Source organism: Adiantum capillus-veneris, chromosome 20 (assembly GCF_014529385.1).
Source record: "Adiantum capillus-veneris isolate H3 chromosome 20, ASM1452938v2, whole genome shotgun sequence".
NCBI lineage: Eukaryota > Viridiplantae > Streptophyta > Polypodiopsida > Polypodiales > Pteridaceae > Adiantum > Adiantum capillus-veneris.
The window spans coordinates 35,058,382-35,081,605 of NC_140950.1; positions in this window are offsets into that span (position 1 = coordinate 35,058,382).

A 23,224-nucleotide genomic window follows, 5' to 3' on the forward strand; every position below is an offset into this window, starting at 1 on the left:
CAATAGAGATAGCCTTTGGACAAGTGTCCTCCTTTCCCCTTTGAGAGACAGGGCTTGAATAATGCATAAACCATTAATTTAATTAGCTAAATTATCATTGGACCCCTCAAGAGGCCAACCAATAGGCTTTAGGCACCTTATGAGGGCAACATGGGAGGAGCTTGACACGTGTCCTTGTTGCCTCTTTTGACTAGGCTTGTCTTGAGTAAGGGTGTGTGGTCTCTATCATGCCCCTACTTGTAGGGCTAACCCCCCATATGTAGCAATCCTTGTTGGATTTTGGAACACCTTAATCCCCTCAAGTACCTTAGTCATGATTCATGAAGCACCTTAAGCACCTTAGTCTTGGCAAGCATGACCAACACCTCAAGCTTGGACTGGGTTCCCACCTCAAGTACAGCCCTAGCTTGCCTAAGGTCCTAGGTCTAAGGACTTTAAAACTAACCTTTAAAGATATTTAATGAAGCTAACCCTAAGGAATTTAAACTCCATTAGCTAGCATTGCTCTTTGAGAGACCATCTCTCATTTTGACCCATTGACTTTGGTCCCGTGTTGAGATAGATCGATAAGCACATGTCTATCTTTTAACTCTTGTTTCCATTTATTCTCCCACATTAAATGATCATTTTAATATGAGAAAATCATTTGGGTTAGTTATATATTAGATTTTATGACAAGATTATCTCTTAATGAACATTTACATAGAAAAACATGTTTATGAAATCTTTATATGTTCATATGAGAGTGGAGCTCTCGTCTCTTGAGTCACATGGATGTGCGCTCAAGAGCACAAAATTATTGAGGGGAAATAGAGAAGATTCTAGAGAGGTGAGTGATTTTCTATGTAAGGTTTCTTACACCAAGGTAGAGTACAGTGGCACTACAAGAGATCGCATAAATTTCAATGTCAAATTACGACGGCAATTGCGGGCGTCGGTATATGTGTAAGTAAATCTGGAGGGAGACGAGATCGCATAAATTTCAATGTCAAATTACGACGGCAATTGCGGGCGTCGGTATATGTGTAAGTAAATCTGGAGGGAGACCAACTTTTTTTATAAAAAAATCAAATTTAAAATTTTTGACACTGATTTTGAGGGGCATTCCGACTCCTATACAGATGCATAGATTGGCACTGCTTTTTATGCACATTTTGATGCTTATAGAAGTGCCTGTATTGATAGATTTTGCAAAAACAAAACTCGCGAGTTTTCTCTACGTATTTTGCTGATTTTTTTTCTCCTCTTCTCTCACTACAAAAGGTTGTGTGCACTTGTGACGCTATTAGCGACGGAAATACATTGGGTTTTTTTACTCCCCAACTTCGCTAACAGCGTCAATATGGGAACGTCGCTATGGACGTCGCTATAATGGTTGCTACATGCGTCACTATATAGCAACGCCTATAGTGATGATCATAGCAACATTTATAGGCCACCTATAGTGATGCTTATAGCGATGCTGCAGAGCCTTATATAGCCATGGTCATAGCGACGCCCAAGAGAAAAACATTTGGTGGCAGGCATTGAATGCCCTGCCACCCATCAACCATATTGAATGTTTCAAGAATTGAGTAAACCTAAATGAATCCAAGATAAGCCCAGATTCACCTTTGAAAGAAAGTACAAGCTTAGATATAGACCCAAAGTAGTCACCCACAAGACAATATAACCATTAACTCCATCATCCATAGTATTGTTTGTAGAATAAAGATACAAAACTGACAAAAGTAAATTGATGAAATTAAATCAATGACAATTGTACACATCATAGGCAAAATCACTTGATTGTTAAACTTTACAAATGTAATAGTTACAACACCATTGTCATTATTGAAAAAGTATATATGGTTTTCAAAAAGACGTATAAACGTCATCTCATGATACATATGCTATGACAAAAGGAAACTAATGCTATCTAGCTACGACTAGAGTGACGTCGTTTAATCAGACGCCTCATCGTGTCCAAGCGGCGTATCTATCGGATTCTGCAAAAAAAACAATAAAACATCTTTTTGTAACTATAAACATATAATTCATAGAACAATACAACAAATAGAAAAGAGTAAACCCTAATAGCAACCATGCTGCCGCGAGAACTCAGAATGTCCATCAGGGCGTTTAAGCCCTTCCTGCTTGTGTACTCGTGCTTGTATGGTGTTGGGTCACGTCCTGTCATCGACCACTGTCAAAACATACAAAGAACCCATTATGTTAGAATTTAAAAACCCCCTAAACCCTAAACTATCAAAACTAAAGATCAATGCGAAAACATTTACAAAATCAGCCTCAAATGATGCCCACCCGCCACTCCCCAAGTGGTGCGATCTCCCTCCTCTACCCGCGCTCTCGCTACCTCCTTTTGTTGCTTCCACTTGTCGGCATTCTCACGTGCTGCTTTCTTTGCATTATTCCAATCTTCTTTGGCCAGCCAATCTGGTCTGTTCCACCCATGCTTAATTTCTTTTTGCACTTCGGAATGCTTGTGCATTTGAACCTTCATCAGGTCTTCATTGAAGTGGTCATCCCATGTTGAAATGGAAAACTCATCATGCAGCATTCTGATGACTCTGTCTTTTAAATCACTTGGTACTTCACTCCAGATGTTTAGTATGTAGTGTCTAAACACCTAAGAGCAAAGACCGTGCATGTGTGAGATCACCTACTTGGCTTCATCATCCAAGATGATGCCGCCGCTGAAGTCGATAGAGTAAGGCAAGCCCTCTCGCCGGTGATGCGTGAACCTGGGTGTTCCGGCAGGCATCTCTAGCGGCATGTCGATGGGGGTACGGATGTCAGGTGTCTCCACTCGAGTCTGGGCCGCGAAGCGAGGAGTGTTGACTGGAATGACTCTTCGAGGAGTAGCTAGTGGTGTGTAGCCGCTAGGAACGAGCGTCAGCCGCGTAAAACCTGGTGTGTAGATGGCGATTTTTTGGCTGGTATGGGGACGGACAAAGAAGGCGAGGGTAAAAAGCCTCGTCGAACACGAGGAGGTGTTGAGGCATCGGCGGCGGCATCCCCACAACAACCGCCACCGCCACCACTAGAGCGTCGGTGCCTAGACGAGTGTGAAGGTCGTCTCGTTGACACCAAAGCTTCGGAGTGTGCTGAATGCTCCAAAACAGAGGGAGACCTAAAGGAGTAGGAATGTGTGATGGAGCTCCAGAGCGATGACGCTCCACGTACCACTGTCTCTCCTCGAGTGACAAAGAAGAAAGAAACTCCTCATCATCCATACCTGCATTAAACACACAAATATTTAAACTTAATATTGAATGAATGGAGAAGAAAACATGGACAAGAAGAGAGAGAGAGAGAGAGAAAGAGAGAGAGTGGACTCATAAAGGGGGAGGGATTCCTGTGTAGAGAGATTTCGTTGAGTTTCTGTGAATTTGTAAAAGCACTGCGCTCCGGGTGCGATGGAGACTGAAGTTGCATCACGAAGGTCTGCTCATAGAAGTTTCTTCACACTGTAAACTACCTCACATTCTCTAGTCATGTCCCAATCTCCGCACACCTCGGTTTAGAGGTGCATGGAGATCATAACCACCGGGTTATAATCTCGTCTTTATTGGTCAATGCCTATATTTGTGGGTACAAGAAATCTACACACCCACGTCTACATGATAGTGTATGTAGTGGACAAGATCCTTTGCCGCTTTTGTAGCTGTAGCATTTCACAGCACCTTAACATCTTTTCACAGTAGATCTTTGTTTGAGGTATTATTTAACACATTACATGTTGGCCTCCAATCTGAGTATCATGCTGTTGAAAGCTTTCTAGCTTAAGGTCGCATTCGTAGAGAGGAAGAGAGGGATCAGCGTTCGTCGTAACTCTAATTTTTTTACCGTAATTTGAAGGTAGACTCTAATGTAAAAACTCAATCCAAATTCTAATCTTAACACTAGGTTGGTAATGGGACACTTTTATGTCCTGGGACACTTTTATGTCCTCTTAAGTGACCATTTTCCTTGAATTATGTCAAGAGTTTCAAAATGGACTTTGAGGTGCTATCTCTCTAGAAAGTTGTCTCATGAGCTAAAAAAAACTTGACATTTTTTTGGAATATCAATTCCATCTTTAACCTTGTCCTTGCACAACATTCCACAACCTAAAATGTGTGAAAAAACGGGTCCTGTTTTTGCCTTTTTTCAACTTTTTGCAACTATACCACTCTAGAACTCATGTTTGTGAGTTCTATAATGCTAAAGAACTATCTTTAGTAGTCCTCAACATGTCCTGATGCTTCTAGGGAGAAATAAATATTAAAGTTGTAAGTTATGACCAAATTACAAAAATTGTCAAATCCTGTTTTCTAGCCAATTTTAGCTCTTCTATGATTTTTTTGGTGGATTTCATGATATCCAAATGCATTTTTGATTTTCTATGTCGCATATTGTAACATAAAGCTAATATTCCTTGAGTTTTGGGGCACCTAATACCCTATTTTTCATAGTACACAACAATGGTTGATTTTCTCAATTATAGAAGAAAACGAAACATTCTAGTATATCAAGTATAGCTTTTTCAATATTGTTCGTTTCATGTGACAACTACATGCATTTTGTAGGTAGTAACCATATCTAGTCATAAGGATCAAATTTGGCTGGATATTGAATAGTTTCTATGGGATTCTACAACTCATAATGCTGAACCCAGTTTTTTCATGTTTGCTGTATTTAGCACTTCATCTTTGTCCCCAAGATTCCCCTTGGTAAGAGATGTATTATTCTTTTGACATGCTCCATGGCTCCTTATGAACATAAAGGACAATAGGGAACTAATAAAACATGCATATATTATTTGTATTGAGCGTGGCTATAGATACTTTAATGATAGGTTTGCAGAATGGTAAAAATACAACTTTTTTGTACCTATTTATTTTGGCAAAACAAAAAATAGTGAGTGAAAAGCAATCATATGTTCTGATCAGAGTTCAGAGTGGGTCTCTCCCGTTGTTGTCACTCCTAAGAAAAACGGAAAGTGGAGGGTGTGTGTGGATTACCGTCCACTCAATGAGGCAACAAAAAGAGATCACTTTCCCCTCCCATTTCAGGATGAGATACTAAATGAGGTAGCTGGTCATGAGAAGTACACTGTGTGCGATGGTTACTCAGGTTACTTTCAAATAGGGATTGCATTGGAGGATCAATTGAAAACAACCTTTATCACTCCTTGGGGTTGTTATGCTTTTAGAGTCATGCCATTTGGTCTGACAAATGCTCCTGCAACATTCCAGCGTTTCATGAATATGGTGTTTCAAGCATTCTTTGGAAAGTCAATTAGGGTGTTCATTGATGATTTCTGTATTTATAGCTCAAAATCATTGCGTCTACAAAGGGTAGAAGAAGGTTTAAAGAAGCTCTACGACATGGGAGGTCAACTCAACCCCGACAAGTGCCACATAGGTGAGGATGAAGTGATCTTGCTCGGTCACAAGGTTTCCTATAAAGGCATTGAGGTGGATCCTTCAAAGGCAAAGGCTCTTATTGAGCTCCCATCACCGAAGAGTATTAAGGAAGTCATCTCTTTCATTCAGAAGGTGAAGTATATGTCACGCTTCATTCACTTAGCCTCGGAGTTGCTTCATCCTTTGCAAAAGTTGACACAACAAGTAGAATTTGCATGGTCTGATGAGCTTGAAGAGTATTTTTGTAACATTAAAGTCATTTTGTCAGAGCTACCAACACTCATGCCTCCTTGTTGGGAGTACACATTCTTTGTTAGCTCTAGTGTTGGAAGGGAAACAATTGGTGCTGTGTTGCTACAACAAGATCCCCACAGTACAAGGATGCGACCCATCTACTTTGCTAGTAGGGTCATGAATGCTTTGGAGAGAGACTACACAGAAGCAGAACTCATGATGCTTTCTCTCATGTTTGCGATAAGGAGGTTTAGATCCTACTTGCTCCCAAAACCTTTTGTAATCCTCACCGCAGAGAATTTGTTCCCTTGGGTGTCATCTCAAATGAATCTTAGAACTAGGATCTCAAAGTGGATTATGGAGTTGCAAGAGTTTCAATACTCTTTCAAGGTAGAAGATAGTGTGCATGCACAATTGGCAGGGATTCTCACTTATAGGGTGCATGAAAAGAAGATTAAGGTGCCTGAAGTAAAGACCCTACCATTCCCACCACCAAAAAGTATTCCTAATGCTTTTACCTTGTTCTTTGATGGAGCTTTTCGACGAGCCACAAGGAAAGCAGGGGGAGGGCTAGTGTTGCTCAACCCAAGTGGAGAGGTGGTCATGAAAGAGAAGGTCAATCTACCAGGTTCAACTAGCAACAATGAAGCAGAATACGACACACTACTTCATGGTTTGAAGATGTGCATTGGTCAAGGGATAAAACGTCTCATGGTAAAGGGGTTCAAGAAGGGTTTACTCACAGAAGTTTGTGAAGAGCTTCACATTCTACATCGTCATAGCACTCCATACTACCCACAGTCAAATGGTTTGGTGGAGAAGGCTAATGGTGTCATTACAGGAATCATTAGAAAGATGGTGCAAAACAAGACAAAGTTGTGGGATGACTTCTTGGATGGTTCCTTGTGGGCATATCGAACCACATATAGGGAAGCCACGGAGTTCACACCATTTCACTTGGTCTATGGTCAAGAGGCTTTGCAGCCTATCGAGCTCAACATTCCAACAATGCGGCTTCATGGCAAAGGTGCACAAGATGATCAAGAGGTATGGATGGATCGACTTCTTACGTTAGTGGAGCTTGAGTGGAAAAGAGAAGCAGCTTACGAGTGTTACAAGAGGAAAGCTACGCAAGCAAAAGAAAAGCTCGACAAGAAATTGAAGGACAAAGGTATCAAGGAAGGAGAGCTTGTGCTAAGGTATGACAATCGACTTGACAATCGTTTTGATGCCAAGTTTGAAACTAGATGGCAAGGGCCATACATAGTCAAGAAGGCTTTCAATTCAAGTTACTATCATCTTATGGACTTTAATGGTAAAGAGCACTCCAAGAAGGTAAACAAGTATCGCTTGAAGCCCTATTTGAGTCGCCTTCTACCAAAGGATCTACCAAAGATCTGTCCAAAGGCTGGTGTCTCATGTAAGTATTGTTACATGAAGCATGAGTGTAACTCCAGCCAAAATTCTGAGGGGCCAAACAATGAAGATCTCGTCAAGGACTCTGAAGCACTCTCTTTGGAAAAGATGCTCTATGATGGTACATGAATATACCATCATCCTGGGGGAGGGCTAATGATAGCCGTTTTTTGGCTCTCCATAATTGCCATAGTAAGTTACTCCACCCTACCAAATTCACCCAAACGCTATGGCTATCCCTACCATTTCACTGTACATAGGCGTGTGTGAGTTAGGGGGCTTTTCCCATATCTTCTTAAAACCCTCAGCTAGCTAGTCACTGGGCTAGTTGAGCCAAAAAAATTAAAAAAAAACAAAAAAATAAAATTATATTATGGCCTCTTTGTGTGTAAATATTTCATTGTATATATGGCCTAAATATAGGGATTTTTAATAATTATTTTGGTATTTTATTTAAATATTCTACTTAGGTGTGTGTTTTATTAAACCTATGTACACCTTCTTTCATTCTCTTACACCATAATTATATTTTTTGCCAATATTGTACATACTCTAACCTCATATTTTTCCTTTATACAAATCACTCCCACATTTTCACCCTCACCCTCGTGAAAACAAAAAATTGATTTCTACTCATTGGTTACTTTTATTATATTATTTACTTGCATACCTTTTCCTCTATAATTCAAGGAGGGACCATATCATATGATTCCAATATCTTTCCATATCCATAACTCCTCCATATTTTTATTATTATTACTCATTATTCTAACACCATGTGCTCATTGAGCTAAAGTCCATGAATAGTCCATACACTAGTCCCACCATGTATATATTTCTTTATTCACCAATAATCCTCCTCCATGCATGGGTCAAGGGCAACTTGGATGCTTTGTATTATAATATGACAAAGGAGGGGCTCACTCTTGGATGCATTGTACAAATTCAACAAAGGAGGGGGCCACTAAAAGACTTTTGCAGGCATAAAAAAAAGGCTTTTTGGTGAGAATTTTGGCACCTATCTCCACTCCGAATTTGGAGCGGTGGTCAAAAGAGAAAATGTAGCCCACGCTCTGAATAATCACCTCAAATTTTTTCATGATTTTTGGAGCTACCAACGATGAGCTATGATTTTTTGAGTGGACTCCAGTCTGCCAACTTTTCTCACAAGTAGCCCTTAGTCTTCTCTCACCCTTCCACACACCTACTCACTCTTACACATCCCTCCCTCTCCTTCCCTCACTCAAACCTGCAATTTCCATGGCTTCTCCCACCCTCTTCACCATTACCCTTCTCTCTCATCCCTATAGTTCTTTTATGAACCTCTACATACATACACCCTCTCCATGTCTCTCTCTATTGCTTCTATGTTACAATTTCATTTACCTCTCCTAAAAATATCAAAAATTTAGCATCTTAACCATGATAACTTCTGCAAATTGAGGATTTTTCATCAACAAATCCTCTTTTCATCGTGGTGGTCAACCGTGGCGGCGGCGTAAAGAAGCGAAGAAGAAGAAGAAGACCAGCGGTCATTTTTTCCACAATCTACACAAGGGTGAGTTCAAGCTTCTTCAAAGCTTCACCATCTCAATGATTCTCTTTTAATTCACCCCTCTTCCTTCATCAAATCACCTCATTCTACCCATTGTAAATGTAACATTAACTTTCTAGTGATTACTAACACTAACCACTAACATACTAACACAAACTAGCATTGACCTAACCATAAAAGACACCTCACTTCAAGACATGTACAAAGTCTCTCTCTCTCTCTCTCCTTACTTAAAACTTTACTCTCACCTTATCTACCATCAATAATGCTCTCTTTTGAGCCCACACCCATGACTCAAGCAGACAAAGAAGGCCCGCAATGTTTTGATATTCAAAAAAATCATAATCTTGATTTGTTAGCTTGTAAATTAGGATTTCCAATAATCTTAATGAGGGGTCTCCAACCTATAAATAGGCCCCTCTCCTTCTTGTAAAAAAATCTCCAACATCTCACATAGCACCCCAACACTCTATGCGTGAGGAGAGACTTAGGTGTAGCAACCACTTGTGAGCTTTACTCTTGGTGTAAGAGAAGCCTTCAAGCTACACATTGCAAGTGAGAGAGCGTGAGTTCCACAAATCTCAAAACCACTATTGTACATGCTCCTTCATCATCAATAAATTGAGGTTTGGTGCATCAAAGGCGTGATTCGACGTTCAAATCTTCGTCCTTCCATTTGTGCAATACGGTTTGGTGAATTCAAGGTGACTTGTGTATTTTGTGTTTTTATCGGTTGATCTTGATTTTAGAAAGTGTTTTAGTGTGTTTTTCATTGCCAGTTTTGTGTCCATTGTAAGAGAGTATTGTGGTGAGAGGTCTCCCACACCCTAAGATAGTGTGTGTGTGTGTGTTTTGGCAATGATTAGCAATCACTAAGCATTGAGTGAGTTTTGTACAAGTTCTATGATAGCATCATAACGAACCATCTCCATTTGCAAGTCACAAATAAGGTATTACGCAAGATCCTTTCCTCTCTCTCTTCCCTTTGCTCTAGATCTCTCTGGTCCATTTCATGTGTGTCTTGGTGTGAGGTTGCTTGTGTGTGTTGTGTGGTGCATCTTCTTGGTTGTGCCAAAATCTCTCTTGCGTCCTAGTTCGCATACCATAACTAGGTGGTGCCCCTATCTTGTTTGGGTTTGGCTGTGGGTTTGTTGTTGTGTTGTGCTTGTGGTTGCCCAAGCCCCAATTGAGCAGCACGGGAGCCTTGAGGGGTGTTTAGAGGTCGCCTCTCTTGTTGCCCGCCCCGGACCGCCTCAATTTTGATGCCCCCACTGAGGACGGCTTGCGTATGTTTTTTGTAGGCTCAACCTTTAGCATAATCAAGTAGCTTGCATGAATCACGAGAATTTGTATGATTCCTTCATTCCCATTGCAAGGCAAAAGGTACACATAATTGTTAGTACTAAGTTGCAATTTCAACGTGTAATTCGTAGAATTTTAGGTCCTCTTAGGTTGGCAGAGATAAACGCATCAGTAAATCCTTTTATTTTGCCTCTCATTAGGTACGACCTTAGTTTGGACGTCTATATTTTTGTTTTGTTTTAAGCATAAGGTCATGCATAGACAATGGATAATGGACCAAGAATAGAGGTTTTCCCCTTTCATTTCACTCCACACATTAGAATAAACATTGCAATTAGTAGAAAATTCCATTTTCAACAACGTATGGTGTTCATGTTTGGTGCCCAAAGAGTAGGAGAAATTCTCGCGTCACCAAACCCTGTCATCCTACCTCTCATTGATTATCATAGGTCATTTGATGTGAATATTTTTATTTTGTTGTAGAATAGATTGCAATTTAGAGAATATTATTGTGTAGATCTTTTAAAGAAAGAAAATAACAAAAACGCGTCACTTTGAAATCAATTCAATGGAGAGCCAACGCCAAATGTCTGGATATCCTCTTTTCTTTGGAGAGCCTGGAGAGGATGCAGAATTATTTTTAGCAAATTTCAAGATGTCTTGCCGTATCAAGAGGATAGTAACCGATCAAGAACGTGTAGAAATGTTTGAGGTGGTCCTTAGGAAAGATGCTAGTACTTGGTTTGACTCTTTGCCTCAGGAAGTGAAGGGGAATTACACAGAAGTTTTGAATCGTTTTAAGAGATACTTCTTTGATCCCCAAAACACTCAAAAACTATGGCAAGACATTGTTTCTCATAAGCAAAAAGACTTAAATGACTACTACTTGTACAAGCAAGAGTTTCTACGTCTTTGGGCTATATGGGTGAGAAATGTTGCTAACCATGGTGATGGTGCAGAGTTCCTAAAGAAGGAGAGGTTCATAGCCGGAGGACTCTTTCCTGACCTTAAGGTAAAAGTTGAGGTGGGTGCACCTGCTATCTTTGATGTAGCTGAAACTAGGGCTGCTGAGAAATATAGAAAACTCAAGTGCTTAAGGGGAGTGGTTCCAATAGAAGGTCTGAAACCCAAAGGTAAGTCACAAACATCAACATCTAGGGAGCTTCCTAAGGTAACGGCGGAAGTGATTGAGAAGTTAAATGAATCCTTAAACAGCCTGTCAATTCACCTTGCACAAGCTGTAGGTCCAAAGGGACAAGCAAAGAAGTCAGAAGAGCGAGATCCACCACGACCTAGGAGAGTCTTGCAATGCTGGAAATGCGGAGAGTCTGGACATGGGATGTATAATTGTCCTTGGCCCCGTGGGGAGCCAAGCAGACCTAACTTGAATTACCCAGTGATGAATGCAGGTGAAGGAACTAGTCAGCAACCACGGCTTCTACAAAGGCCAAACAGAGAAAGACCACCTCCACAAGGAGTGGAAGGAGTTCCACCTTTGCCAGATCCAAGTGTGCATGTGGTAGAGGTGACAAATTCAAATGAGGTTGACATGGAAGCCAATGGCATTAAGCGTGGCCGAGGAAAAGGTAAAGAGAAAGAAGGAGTCACATCACAGAGTGACCATGGACAAGGCAAGAAGGCAAAGGAAACCAAGGAAACCAAGAGGACTCGATGTCGTATCAACCTCCAAGACTTCCCTCTTGGATATGGTATGGCTCCGTACAACTTGTTCGAAGACATGAGAGGTAAGGGTCCTGATATTTCATGGCCTCAATTTCTTGCATTATGTCCACAAGTTAGGAGGGATTTAACAAGGGCAGTTAGCACTAGGAGAAAGGTAAAAGAGAATGTGCCTGTTATAAAAATTGCACAAGCTGAAATGAATGAGGACATTACACCTGTGCTAGATTGTTACATAAAAGGGAGATTGGTTAGGAAAGGTCTAGTGGATGGGGGTGCACAAATTTGCATCATGACAGAGGGACTCATGCAAAAACTAGGCATGCACATCCATGAGACACCTGAAATTAAGGTCAAGATGGCAAACAATAGCAAGGCTAGGTGTGTAGGCATTTGTAAAAATGTTTTCGTGGAGGCCTTTGGCATTAAGAAGGCAGTGGATTTCTATGTCATGTCTACCAAAGGAAATGGTTACCCATTTATCCTAGGGAGACCATGGCTAATGAAAATGCGAGCTTTGCAGGATTGGGAGAGTGGAAAGCGATTTTTTGGCTGTTATGGGGACGGACAAAGAAGGCGAGGGTAAAAAGCCTCGTCGAACACGAGGAGGTGTTGAGGCATCGGCGGCGGCATCCCCACAACAACCGCCACCGCCACCACTAGAGCGTCGGTGCCTAGACGAGTGTGAAGGTCGTCTCGTTGACACCAAAGCTTCGGAGTGTGCTGAATGCTCCAAAACAGAGGGAGACCTAAAGGAGTAGGAATGTGTGATGGAGCTCCAGAGCGATGACGCTCCACGTACCACTGTCTCTCCTCGAGTGACAAAGAAGAAAGAAACTCCTCATCATCCATACCTGCATTAAACAAACAAATATTTAAACTTAATATTGAATGAATGGAGAAGAAAACATGGACAAGAAGAGAGAGAGAGAGAGAGAGAAAGAGAGAGAGTGGACTCATAAAGGGGGAGGGATTCCTGTGTAGAGAGATTTCGTTGAGTTTCTGTGAATTTGTAAAAGCACTGCGCTCCGGGTGCGATGGAGACTGAAGTTGCATCACGAAGGTCTGCTCATAGAAGTTTCTTCACACTGTAAACTACCTCACATTCTCTAGTCATGTCCCAATCTCCGCACACCTCGGTCTAGAGGTGCATGGAGATCATAACCACCGGGTTATAATCTCGTCTTTATTGGTCAATGCCCTCAATCTGAGTATCATGCTGTTGAAAGCTTTCTAGCTTAAGGTCGCATTCGTAGAGAGGAAGAGAGGGATCAGCGTTCGTCGTAACTCTAATTTTTTTACCGTAATTTGAAGGTAGACTCTAATGTAAAAACTCAATCCAAATTCTAATCTTAACACTAGGTTGGTAATGGGACACTTTTATGTCCTGGGACACTTTTATGTCCTCTTAAGTGACCATTTTCCTTGAATTATGTCAAGAGTTTCAAAATGGACTTTGAGGTGCTATCTCTCTAGAAAGTTGTATCATGAGCTAAAAAAAACTTGACATTTTTTTGGAATATCAATTCCATCTTTAACCTTGTCCTTGCACAACATTCCACAACCTAAAATGTGTGAAAAAACGGGTCCTGTTTTTGCCTTTTTTCAACTTTTTGCAACTATACCACTCTAGAACTCATGTTTGTGAGTTCTATAATGCTAAAGAACTATCTTTAGTAGTCCTCAACATGTCCTGATGCTTCTAGGGAGAAATAAATATTAAAGTTGTAAGTTATGACCAAATTACAAAAATTGTCAAATCCTGTTTTCTAGCCAATTTTAGCTCTTCTATGATTTTTTTGGTGGATTTCATGATATCCAAATGCATTTTTGATTTTCTATGTCGCATATTGTAACATAAAGCTAATATTCCTTGAGTTTTGGGGCACCTAATACCCTATTTTTCATAGTACACAACGATGGTTGATTTTCTCAATTATAGAAGAAAACGAAACATTCTAGTATATCAAGTATAGCTTTTTCAATATTGTTCGTTTCATGTGACAACTACATGCATTTTGTAGGTAGTAACCATATCTAGTCATAAGGATCAAATTTGGCTGGATATTGAATAGTTTCTATGGGATTCTACAACTCATAATGCTGAACCCAGTTTTTTCATGTTTGCTGTATTTAGCACTTCATCTTTGTCCCCAAGATTCCCCTTGGTAAGAGATGTATTATTCTTTTGACATGCTCCATGGCTCCTTATGAACATAAAGGACAATAGGGAACTAATAAAACATGCATATATTATTTGTATTGAGCGTGGCTATAGATACTTTAATGATAGGTTTGCAGAATGGTAAAAATACAACTTTTTTGTACCTATTTATTTTGGCAAAACAAAAAATAGTGAGTGAAAAGCAATCATATGTTCTGATCAGAGTTCAGAGTGGGTCTCTCCCGTTGTTGTCACTCCTAAGAAAAACGGAAAGTGGAGGGTGTGTGTGGATTACCGTCCACTCAATGAGGCAACAAAAAGAGATCACTTTCCCCTCCCATTTCAGGATGAGATACTAAATGAGGTAGCTGGTCATGAGAAGTACACTGTGTGCGATGGTTACTCAGGTTACTTTCAAATAGGGATTGCATTGGAGGATCAATTGAAAACAACCTTTATCACTCCTTGGGGTTGTTATGCTTTTAGAGTCATGCCATTTGGTCTGACAAATGCTCCTGCAACATTCCAGCGTTTCATGAATATGGTGTTTCAAGCATTCTTTGGAAAGTCAATTAGGGTGTTCATTGATGATTTCTGTATTTATAGCTCAAAATCATTGCGTCTACAAAGGGTAGAAGAAGGTTTAAAGAAGCTCTACGACATGGGAGGTCAACTCAACCCCGACAAGTGCCACATAGGTGAGGATGAAGTGATCTTGCTCGGTCACAAGGTTTCCTATAAAGGCATTGAGGTGGATCCTTCAAAGGCAAAGGCTCTTATTGAGCTCCCATCACCGAAGAGTATTAAGGAGGTCATCTCTTTCATTCAGAAGGTGAAGTATATGTCACGCTTCATTCACTTAGCCTCGGAGTTGCTTCATCCTTTGCAAAAGTTGACACAACAAGTAGAATTTGCATGGTCTGATGAGCTTGAAGAGTATTTTTGTAACATTAAAGTCATTTTGTCAGAGCTACCAACACTCATGCCTCCTTGTTGGGAGTACACATTCTTTGTTAGCTCTAGTGTTGGAAGGGAAACAATTGGTGCTGTGTTGCTACAACAAGATCCCCACAGTACAAGGATGCGACCCATCTACTTTGCTAGTAGGGTCATGAATGCTTTGGAGAGAGACTACACAGAAGCAGAACTCATGATGCTTTCTCTCATGTTTGCGATAAGGAGGTTTAGATCCTACTTGCTCCCAAAACCTTTTGTAATCCTCACCGCAGAGAATTTGTTCCCTTGGGTGTCATCTCAAATGAATCTTAGTACTAGGATCTCAAAGTGGATTATGGAGTTGCAAGAGTTTCAATACTCTTTCAAGGTAGAAGATAGTGTGCGTGCACAATTGGCAGGGATTCTCACTTATAGGGTGCATGAAAAGAAGATTAAGGTGCCTGAAGTAAAGACCCTACCATTCCCACCACCAAAAATTATTCCTAATGCTTTTACCTTGTTCTTTGATGGAGCTTTTCGACAAGCCACAAGGAAAGCAGGGGGAGGGCTAGTGTTGCTCAACCCAAGTGGAGAGGTGGTCATGAAAGAGAAGGTCAATCTACCAGGTTCAACTAGCAACAATGAAGCAGAATACGACACACTACTTCATGGTTTGAAGATGTGCATTGGTCAAGGGATAAAACGTCTCATGGTAAAGGGAGATGCACTTCTCACTGTTAAACAGATTTTAGGCATTTGGGCATGCAAGAATGAAAGCTTAAGGACAAAAGTTCATGCCATTCGTAGGATGTTTAATCAGTTTGAAGAAGTGCAACTATATCATATTCCAAGGAAACAAAATGAAGATGCCGATTTACTTGCACAACAAGCAGTTACATGTGTTGAGAGAGAAGTGCAGGTCATCATGGTGGCAGCAGCTGTCAAGCAACCGAGATACCAGGGATTGGAGTCATTGGCTCCCATTATTGGCTACATTTTGGAGGGTGAGTTTCCACAAGACTTCACGAAGGCTCAGAAGAGGAGACTCATGAAGAAGGCAAGTTTCTATCTCTTCCTAGAAGGCTCCCTCTATCAAAAAGGGAAGGATCAAGTGTGCATACGAGTACCAACTATCGAGGAAATTCCAGCCATTCTAAAAGGTTTGCATGAAGAGGCATGTGGTGGTCATTTTGCCCAAGAATTAACTGTGAAGAAGATTTTGCTTTCGGGGTATGTTTGGCCAAGTTTGCATGTGGATGTTCAACATTGGTGTAAAAGCTGTCACAATTGTCAGATAAATGGAAATAGAAGGTTGGTGCATGGCCCAAGGCAAATAGTGCTTGCAAATGGACCCTTTGAAAAGTGGGGCATTGATGCTATGGGTCCTCTGCCTATGACAAAAAATGGTAAACTCTACATTCTAGTGGCTATAGACTATATGACTAGGTGGGTAGAAGCACAAAGTGTGGCAAAGGTAAATGAGAGGACAGTGAGCAGGTTTGTCTACACTAATATTTGTTGTAGATTTGGCACACCTCTAGAGATTATCTCGGATAATGGTCCGGGGTTCAAGAAGGGTTTACTCACAGAAGTTTGTGAAGAGCTTCACATTCTACATCGTCATAGCACTCCATACTACCCACAGTCAAATGGTTTGGTGGAGAAGGCTAATGGTGTCATTGCAGGAATCATTAGAAAGATGGTGCAAAACAAGACAAAGTTGTGGGATGACTTCTTGGATGGTGCCTTGTGGGCATATCGAACCACATATAGGGAAGCCACGGAGTTCACACCATTTCACTTGGTCTATGGTCAAGAGGCTTTGCAGCCTATCGAGCTCAACATTCCAACAATGCGGCTTCATGGCAAAGGTGCACAAGATGATCAAGAGGTATGGATGGATCGACTTCTTACGTTAGTGGAGCTTGAGTGGAAAAGAGAAGCAGCTTACGAGTGTTACAAGAGGAAAGCTACGCAAGCAAAAGAAAAGCTCGACAAGAAATTGAAGGACAAAGGTATCAAGGAAGGAGAGCTTGTGCTAAGGTATGACAATCGACTTGACAATCGTTTTGATGCCAAGTTTGAAACTAGATGGCAAGGGCCATACATAGTCAAGAAGGCTTTCAATTCAAGTTACTATCATCTTATGGACTTTAATGGTAAAGAGCACTCCAAGAAGGTAAACAAGTATCGCTTGAAGCCCTATTTGAGTCGCCTTCTACCAAAGGATCTACCAAAGATCTGTCCAAAGGCTGGTGTCTCATGTAAGTATTGTTACATGAAGCATGAGTGTAACTCCAGCCAAAATTCTGAGGGGCCAAACAATGAAGATCTCGTCAAGGACTCTGAAGCACTCTCTTTGGAAAAGATGCTCTATGATGGTACATGAATATACCATCATCCTGGGGGAGGGCTAATGATAGCCGTTTTTTGGCTCTCCATAATTGCCATAGTAAGTTACTCCACCCTACCAAATTCACCCAAACACTATGGCTATCCCTACCATTTCACTGTACATAGGCGTGTGTGAGTTAGGGGGCTTTTCCCATATCTTCTTAAAAACCCTCAGCTAGCTAGTCACTGGGCTAGTTGAGCCAAAAAAATAAAAAAAAAACAAAAAAATAAAATTATATTATGGCCTCTTTGTGTGTAAATATTTCATTGTATATATGGCCTAAATATAGGGATTTTTAATAATTATTTTGGTATTTTATTTAAATATTCTACTTAGGTGTGTGTTTTATTAAACCTATGTACACCTTCTTTCATTCTCTTACACCATAATTATATTTTTTGCCAATATTGTACATACTCTAACCTCATATTTTTCCTTTATACAAATCACTCCCACATTTTCACCCTCACCCTCGTGAAAACAAAAAATTGATTTCTACTCATTGGTTACTTTTATTATATTATTTACTTGCATACCTTTTCCTCTATAATTCAAGGAGGGACCATATCATATGATTCCAATATCTTTCCATATCCATAACTCCTCCATATTTTTATTATTATTACTCATTATTCTAACACCATGTGCTCATTGAGCTAAAGTCCATGAATAGTCCATACACTAGTCCCACCATGTATATATTTCTTTATTCACCAATAATCCTCCTCCATGCATGGGTCAAGGGCAACTTGGATGCTTTGTATTATAATATGACAAAGGAGGGGCTCACTCTTGGATGCATTGTACAAATTCAACAAAGGAGGGGGCCACTAAAAGACTTTTGCAGGCATAAAAAACAGGCTTTTTGGTGAGAATTTTGGCACCTATCTCCACTCCGAATTTGGAGCGGTGGTCAAAAGAGAAAATGTAGCCCACGCTCTGAATAATCACCTCAAATTTTTTCATGATTTTTGGAGCTACCAACGATGAGCTATGATTTTTTGAGTGGACTCCAGTCTGCCCACTTTTCTCACAAGTAGCCCTTAGTCTTCTCTCACCCTTCCACACACCTACTCACTCTTACACATCCCTCCCTCTCCTTCCCTCACTCAAACGTGCAATTTCCATGGCTTCTCCCACCCTCTTCACCATTACCCTTCTCTCTCATCCCTATAGTTCTTTTATGAACCTCTACATACATACACCCTCTCCATGTCTCTCTCTATTGCTTCTATGTTACAATTTCATTTACCTCTCCTAAAAATATCAAAAATTCAGCATCTTAACCATGATAACTTCTGCAAATTGAGGATTTTTCATCAACAAATCCTCTTTTCATCGTGGTGGTCAACCGTGGCGGCGGCGTAAAGAAGCGAAGAAGAAGAAGAAGACCAGCGGTCATTTTTTCCACAATCTACACAAGGGTGAGTTCAAGCTTCTTCAAAGCTTCACCATCTCAATGATTCTCTTTTAATTCACCCCTCTTCCTTCATCAAATCACCTCATTCTACCCATTGTAAATGTAACATTAACTTTCTAGTGATTACTAACACTAACCACTAACATACTAACACAAACTAGCATTGACCTAACCATAAAAAACACCTCACCTCAAGACATGTACAAAGTATCTCTCTCTCTCTCTCCTTACTTAAAACTTTACTCTCACCTTATCTACCATCAATAATGCTCTCTTTTGAGCCCACACCCATGACTCAAGCAGACAAAGAAGGCCCGCAATGTTTTGATATTCAAAAAAATCATAATCTTGATTTGTTAGCTTGTAAATTAGGATTTCCAATAATCTTAATGAGGGGTCTCCAACCTATAAATAGGCCCCTCTCCTTCTTGTAAAAAAATCTCCAACATCTCGCATAGCACCCCAACACTCTATGCGTGAGGAGAGACTTAGGTGTAGCAACCACTTGTGAGCTTCACTCTTGGTGTAAGAGAAGCATTCAAGCTACACATTGCAAGTGAGAGAGCGTGAGTTCCACAAATCTCAAAACCACTATTGTACATGCTCCTTCATCATCAATAAATTGAGGTTTGGTGCATCAAAGGCGTGATTCGACGTTCAAATCTTCGTCCTTCCATTTGTGCAATACGGTTTGGTGAATTCAAGGTGACTTGTGTATTTTGAGTTTTTATCGGTTGATCTTGATTTTAGAAAGTGTTTTAGTGTGTTTTTCATTGCCAGTTTTGTGTCCATTGTAAGAGAGTATTGTGGTGAGAGGTCTCCCACACCCTAAGACAGTGTGTGTGTGTGTGTGTGTTTTGGCAATGATTAGCAATCACTAAGCATTGAGTGAGTTTTGTACAAGTTCTATGATAGCATCATAACGAACCATCTCCATTTGCAAGTCACAAATAAGGTATTACGCAAGATCCTTTCCTCTCTCTCTTCCCTTTGCTCTAGATCTCTCTGGTCCATTTCATGTGTGTCTTGGTGTGAGGTTGCTTGTGTGTGTTGTGTGGTGCATCTTCTTGGTTGTGCCAAAATCTCTCTTGCGTCCTAGTTCGCATACCATAACTAGGTGGTGCCCCTATCTTGTTTGGGTTTGGTTGTGGGTTTGTTGTTGTGTTGTGCTTGTGGTTGCCCAAGCCCCAATTGAGCAGCACGGGAGCCTTGAGGGGTGTTTAGAGGTCGCCTCTCTTGTTGCCCGCCCCGGACCGCCTCACTACTATGGTTTTGGAGGTTTTTTTCAAAACCCTGAAAGGACACTTTTATGTCCTGTTAGGTTACCAACCTAGTGTTAAATTTAACCTAATTGAACATGTGTGATTTGCTCCATTGAAGGGTGAAAGACATACCAATGGGGCTACTAGCTGTGTAGATGTGAATGGGCCTCACTTCATAACACGATTCTAAATTTCAAATTCGTCTTTTGCTCTCGCGCGCGCTCTCTCGCTCTCGCTCTCTCTCTTGCGATAGCAGCAGTCAAACATGCAGGTGGAATTGCTGGTCCGCATGGTCCATCAAACATAAATCTAGATCTAATTTAATCTTAAACTCAAAATAAACCTAAATTTAATATAATCTAAACGTAAATCTAAATCTAACGTAAATAAACCTAAATCTAATCTAGCATAAATCTAGCTCAAAATAAAGCTAAATCTAATCTAATCTAGCCTAAATCTAATCTAATGTAAATCTAAATCTAACCTAATTTTAAAATCAACATAAACATAAATCTAAATGTAATCTAACTTAATCTAATTTAAATTTTAACATAATCTCTTTCTCTCTTTGTTTTCTCCCCTTACCTCTCTCTTTCGTCTTTTCCCCCCCTTTCTCTCTCTTTGGTTTTTTATTCTCTCTCTCTTTCTCTTTGTTCAACAGGTCTTGAGTTCAACTCCTTGTCGGTTTAGATCTTTAAGGTCCGATCTTGGGATAGTTTTCTACGATGTTAAAACTTTCTTCTTCTCGTGCGTGTGTGTGTGTGTGTGTGTGTGTGTGTGTGTGTGTGTGTGTGTGTGTGTGTGTGTGTGTGTGTGGATGTGTCTCTGTGTGCCAATAAAAAGAGGAAAATGGTATAACCTTTCTATCACCCAAGTGTGGTAGATTGGTTATGCCATTTCCCTCTTGAATAACAGGTCTTGAGTTCAACACCTCGTCCGCTAGATCTTTAAGGTATCTTGGGATAGTTTCCTACGACGTTAAAACTCTCTTCTTCTCGGGTGTGTGTGTGTCTGTGGGTTTGTGTGTTTGCCAATAAAAAGAGGAAATTAATGGTATAACCTTTCTTTCACACAAGTGTGGTAGATTGGTTATGCCATTTCCCTCTTGAATAACAGGTCTTGAGTTCAACTCCTCGTCGGCTAGATATTTAAGGTCTCTTGGGATAGTTTCCTACGATGTTAAAACTCTCTTCTTCTTCTTCTTCTCTCTTTTCTCTCTCTCTCTCTCTCTCTCTCTCTCTCTGTTTGTTTTATATCTCTCTCTCTCTCTCTCTCTCTCTCTCTCTCTCTCTCTCTCTCTCTCTCTCTCTCTCTCTCTCTCTCTCTCTCAATGTGTGTGGAATTGGAGCTGATCTCTTTAGATAGTTGATTCTAGTGTTAGAAGTTTACAACTACTGGTGATGTATTAGTTTAAGCAGTAGAGCATGGAAAAGGAGATAGAAACTGAACTAGAATACATCTACTAAAATAAGAAACAGAGTGAAGTACTGAGAATGATATCCAGATTCAGGTTCAGATTCAGATTCAGAGTCAGAGAGAATGAGTATAAAATATGTATGTCTGAAGTACAGTGGACTGTTGTATTTAGGATTATAGATGAAAGATTACAGATAAAGATGATATAGCTCAAGACAACTTGGGACTAAGGATTACGAATCAAAAGCTAGACAGAAGTAAAGCCGACAAATGCCAACCGGATTACAATGTAATGGGTCCTATTTATATGCCTTGGGAATTACTATGGTAACTGCCATGGTAATTACTGAATGATCCATTGTTCGTCTCACAGGAGCCGGTTCCCACCCAATGAGACTGTCTCAGCCATCTACAGTGTGTGTGTATGCATTCTTTGTTTATGCATGTGTGTGTGTGTTTTTTTTGTTTATGCATGTGCTCTCTCTCTCTCTCTCTCTCTCTCTCTCTCTCTCTCTCTCTCTCTCTCTCTCAAAAACAAAATGTGTGTGTGTGTGTGACAGAGAGGGAGAGAGAGAGAGAGAGAGAAAGAGGGGAAGGGAACATAAGAGAGAGGAGAGGGAAGGAGCATACATGGCTCTCCTTCCTCTCCTCGTGTACATGTGTGTGTGTGTGTGTGTGTGTGTGTGTGTGTGTGTGTGGAGAAGAAAGAGAGGGAGAGGGAGAGCACGGGTTACCTTTGCATGCTTGAGCGCCGAAAACTCAAATCTGAGATCTGAGTTTTTGGACGCTCTCGGTTTTTTTTTTACCCCTGTCGACGTCGCTATGAGCGTTGCTAAGTTAAAAATGAACTAGTGACGCCCATAGCAACGACCATAGCGACGCCATGGATTTTCACTTTTAAGCATCGCACTACGAGCATCGCTAATGTGAAGTACCTCTTGTAGTGTCTTGCTCTCCTTCTCCACACTTTTTGCAAATCTATTGTGGTAGGGGTTGCTGCACTTGTGATTTCCACTCACACGCTCCTCCCCATCAACAAGGTAAGCTTATTTTCAAGATTCGTAGTAGATTTGCTCACTTTTATGTGTGTGTCAGTAACATAGTGTGTGTGTGTGTGTGTGTGTGTGTGTGTGTGTTTGCAAATTTGACGACATTTCTTCAAGTGTTTCTTGCTCAAATAGGCCGCATGTGAGTGCTCTATCATTCTCTTTTCTTGCATACACACACATACACACACACACACACATTCACACTATGTACGGCACACACACACCTTTTTCAATTCAAACAAAGAAAAAAATGAAAAAATATAACTTTTGTTATTTTATAAATTTTATTATTAAAAAATCATCATTAACAAAGAAAGATAAGTTCGAAGTTTGATTGTTAAAAAGAGTTATTTTGATTTATATTATTTTATAATTAGTTTTCTTATTTTGATGTAAATTAGTTTAGAAATAAAGACATTGTTTTTTTTTTTTAATGTGACTTGTCGTAGGTGTTGTGAAAGCAAATTAGAAACTTTTAGTGTTAGGTTATAAGTACCTTTGATTCGCTTTATTTGTTTTACAGATTGTCGATCTACGTTATTATGTCGATCGCTTATGACAAATCAACGTTATGTCAATCGGACGTAGTTGCCCACTTTGAACTATTCGCTTATTGGGGTTAGCCCCTTAAGGCTAATTGTTTAGGTGATAGGTTGCTTCACCACTTAGGACTGGCCTATGTTTAGATCGTTAAAGGCTAGGTGCTTAGGTATTCAATCAGTTAGCCGAGCCGCTTAGCCCTACCCGCTTTGTTATTTAGCCACTTAGGGCTATTCGTTTAGGTCTAATCGGTATTCAAATGGCTAATTAGGGCTTGCCGCTTAGATATTCAGTCATTTATCCACTCATGACTAGTCCGTATTTATGCCGTTGAAGGCTAGCCAGTTATTGTTAGCCACCTTCGACTAACCGTTTAGAACTTTTCGCTTAGGTATTCAATCGCTTTGTTGTGCCACTTAGTATTATGCCTTTCTTTATTTAGCA